The following is a 4,630-nucleotide window of genomic DNA, read 5'->3' as shown; positions in this document are numbered from 1 at the left end:
GTAGATCACTGTGTGTCCATTTCCAATCTCTGCCCACCATAGGAAAATTTTCTTTTTACTTCTTTCTTTCAGAGATACTTCTGTGCTGGGCCTTTTTGCAGGAGCAATCTATTTTCTGCTCATACCAACCTATTGATCTTATTCATCCATGAATTGTGTTTCTTCCTTCCTTATCATTCAGTTGTGGTAGTCCCACAAAAAAAAATTAGATGTGAGCTAAGTAACAAATGGCTGTGCAATGAGCTAGGTGACACCTGTTGCAGGCGACGGCCAAATGTATTTACATATTCACTTGTGCCTTTCAAACCTACTTGAACGAATCCCCAATTTACTATTTCTATCACGTGATGAATTGCCTCTGTGCCTACCCAATATTATAGATCTGTAGATTTGACTTTACAAAATGACCTGTCAATATGGGCAGCTCTATTTGCTTTGTTTTTGTTTTTGTTTTTGTTTTTGTTTTTTTTTTGAGACGGAGTCTCGCTCTTTCACCCAGGCTGGAGTGCAGTGGCGCGATCTCGGCTCACTGCAGGCTCCGCCCCCGGGGTTCACGCCATTCTCCTGCCTCAGCCTCCCGCGTAGCTGGGACTACAGGCACCCGCCACCTCGCCCGGCTAATTTTTTGTATTTTTAGTAGAGACGGGGTTTCACCGTGTTAGCCAGGATGGTCTCGACCTCCTGACCTTGTGATCCGCCCGCCTAGGCCTCCCAAAGTGCTAGGATTACAGGCGTGAGCCACCGCGCCCGGCCAGGGCAGCTCTATTTGCATAGTCACGTGAAGCTGCTGTGTTTGATGCCACCAAAGCTAGAGGCTGTTTTTGAATAGTGAACAGTCGCAGAACTCTATGTCCACACTGTGGCTCTTCTACTGGGGCTTGTCAGAGAGTCCACACAGCATCCTTATCTATCCCAAATACCTCAAGCACCGTGGGATTTGCCAGTGCACATGTCAGAAAACAGCCAGGCTGCTTTTCTACAGCCTGAACCTGTTGAAGAACTCTCTTTGGATAAAGCTTACTCAGAGGAGTGTTCCCCAGCATTGCATGGATACTAGACCTTTCCGAGAAAAAAACTAACTCTCAAGCTCTTCTTTTCCTCTGCTCTTACACAACCCCAATTATTAACACGGAAAAAGACTTCTCTGGCCAAATGTATGGGGGTTTTTCCACATACAGCAAGAAATGGACACCAGCTACTTGTCTTCCAATTCAACTCCGACACTGTCTACCTGGAAATAGTGTCAGATCCCACAGGGGAGGGCTCAGTCCCACAAAACCTCCCCTGCTTCCCCACAGTCACAAGTCTGGGGGAACTTAACATCCACTGGCTTCAAGTTGAGGTTTTCGCAGCCCCCTCTTTGGGTCTAATTAATTTGCTAGAGCAGCTCACAGATCTTGGAAAAATATTTACACTTACTGGCTTACTATGAAGGGTATTTTAAAGGATAGAAATAAACAGCCAGATGAAGAGATACATATGGTGAGATCTGGGAAGGTCCCAAGTGCAGGAGCTTCCATCCCCATGGAGTTAGGGGCATGCCACCACCCCTCCGGAATGTGGATGGATGAGTTCTTCTTCACCTGTCAGCCTCCACGTGTTCGGCTATCTGGAAACTATACATAGATATAGATGATAGGTGATAGATAGATAGATAGATAGACAGATAGATGAATAGATAGATAGATGACAGATAGATATAGAGATCTCAACATCACAGTCTCCAAAATCCAAAGAGGTGTAACAAACAGGTGTACCTCAGGAGCCCTTGGTTTTCAGTCTGGTCTTGTTTCCCAAAACAATAAATACACCATTCTGCTTTTGACAGTTATTTGCTGCTTTTTTTTTGAAAATTCTAAGATTTCTATTAACATTTGGAAGTCCAATTCTATTGAAAACTCTCCTATTGGTAAACATGGCCTATGGAGAATAGATCTCTCTGGGATTCTCAACAATGACTATGCTTCCATACTAGAGCATTCCCAGTACTCTATAGAGTGGGCTTCTTCTGGGCACTTGGGGAACATAATTATCTAAAGCATCCTCTGATATAACAGAATATACCTATTCTAACATGCCTTAATCTCCGAGTATGTTCAGCCCTTCCTTATACTCTTCTATGGCAATTCCAGCACCTGCATCTCATTTACTAGAGAATTTGTCTTCTCAAGCTTTCAGGAACTGCCTTAGCAATGTATCAACACAATCTCCAGATTTCCTTGATGAGAAGTTATATTTTATCTACTATCCAATTTCAATAAATCCCTTATCAAATTTTATATTTATCTGTACCCATGAACAAGCACACTCCAGATCCAATCCCGGGATCTCAGTACCTGCTGATACGTACCAATTAGAACCTACAGTTATTTTGGTGAATGCTTTTCTCCTGGAGCAGGATAGTTCTACTATTGGATCACCTGACCTTGGTTATTGTTCTAGATGAAATGTAAGGAGAGGAGGGCCCTAACTTGGATGAAACTTTTGCATGGTCCACAGGTAAGTGGAGCTAGTCACCGCTAGACAAAGGGAACACCCAGAAATTATGGAATAATCTTGGCATAAAATATTATCAAGCACAGCAACCCTGATGGCTCCATCTCAGACATCAAGGTGTAAACCTCCTATATAAAAAGTCTCATGCTAAATACTTTACAGGCACCTTTGTCGCACAGAAAACGAACGGTACAGGACACTCTAGGAATCTCCAAAGTTCACACACTAACAATTGAAGAATTTAAATAGTATCAATTCTAATTTGCCTATAATTAAGCCCTAGTGTTTGTATGCTTATTTGAGTCTATTAACATAATTATTAGAATATTCAAAAGTTAACACTACAGCTATTAAGCATACATTTTGTAACCCCACCAAAAACGAATTTTTTTTGGTAAATACATTGCAACATTAATAAATATTTAGTAAGTATTAATATAATTATCTTATTTAATATAACTATCTTTATATCCAGGAACTACATCTTGAAGATGCTATAATTTTTGTGCTGTTATTTGACTAGAGTCCATAAGTTTACAGAGAACAAAATCATAAAATATTTAGGGATCCTTGAATTCTTCTCTCTCATAGATTCAGCTATTTATAAGTCCCTAGGACTAATTTCTTTAAGAAATGTTATTAACATTAAATTTTTGACAATTTCTAGTTTTCAAATAGACTTTATTAAACACAAATTAAGTAAGGAATCTCTAGATGAGGGAACGTAAGAAAGTTGATTTTACTCCTTATGTAAATTGCTCTAGTACTGTTCCTGTCAAAATTTTAAGACTCATCCTCAGAAAAAAGAAAAAAAGATACTTAATAAACTGTAAATTCAAGGGCACTTACTGTGAACAAATATGAGTTTAAAAGACAGAGGATCAGACTTACTAAAACCACATGTGCAATTAAAGCTACATCTCATATGCTCTAGGGTATTAAATATTTTTACAAATACAACAACTCTCACTTCCTCAGAGCCAGAATTATTTACTTGTTACCATTTATTTGATGAATCTATGTATTCCCACTTCTATGAATGGATTTTACCTCACCTACCCCCAGATCTCACCTGGAATAATCCTATTGCCAGTGTCAGAGCGACAGAGGGGAGAATTCACACATTTATCATTCTGTGTGTTTCCCATAACACCTCCAATGATGCGTGACAATTCCAATGCTCAAAAACAATTACAATGAGAAACTATGTGGGGAAAATTATTTAGGTGCAATTCCTAGGAGAAGGAGCAACTTGAGATGATGCATCCGGAGTAGATTAGAGCAGAGTAGTGTAATTGAGGGAGAAACTTTGTCTTTGTGTCATTAAGCTCTGTTACAGGTACACAAAGATTTTCTACCAATCACAGTTTAAGCAACATACACAAGACCTGTTTAATACTGTTCACAATAACAAAATTTCTTATATCTCTAAAAATTTTATATAGAAATCAACAAATTTCAAGAGAGAAATAAGTGCCCCTGCAATAGTTGGACCATCATTGTTCCATTAATACAACCACCCAGTTCTCCTTTCTGCAACACAACAGAATTGCTTCTTCACATCAGTATGCATAAACACTAAACCTCCATGCGCCCTGATTTTATCAACAATATAAAACAATATTTTAATAATTTGGTGAAATATCAGAGTAGAAGCATTTGAAAATTATAATGAAACTTCCGAACAAAATTCTTGCTTTTATGTTCTTGACTTTCACAATACAAGTGACTTTAAATGACAAAGTTATACTTTTATTTTGGAAATAGCTCCATTATGCATTATGCATTATGTATGTATTATTCTCTAACACACACACACACACACACACACACACACACCTCAGGTATTCATGGATTTTTAGATGTGTAGAAAGCCTTATATTTTAGTTACAGATAACCATCAGCATCTTATAATGAAAATTCTCCATTCTAAAATGTAAAATATATATTAGCCTTCTGACTGGGAAGATTTATGAAAATCTGTGATCCAAGGAGCCAAAGACATTATTTATGCAATGTCATGAAATAATTAATAATTCAAAAGACTGAATATTCCATTTTACCTGGATTTTTATTTTACCACTGGTAACACAACTCCAGCTATACTCATGCTCAAAATGTATTTATACTTTTC

The sequence above is a fragment of the Symphalangus syndactylus genome, chromosome 19 (assembly GCF_028878055.3).
Source record: "Symphalangus syndactylus isolate Jambi chromosome 19, NHGRI_mSymSyn1-v2.1_pri, whole genome shotgun sequence".
Taxonomy (NCBI): Eukaryota; Metazoa; Chordata; class Mammalia; order Primates; family Hylobatidae; genus Symphalangus; species Symphalangus syndactylus.
This window is presented reverse-complemented; position numbering follows the sequence as displayed.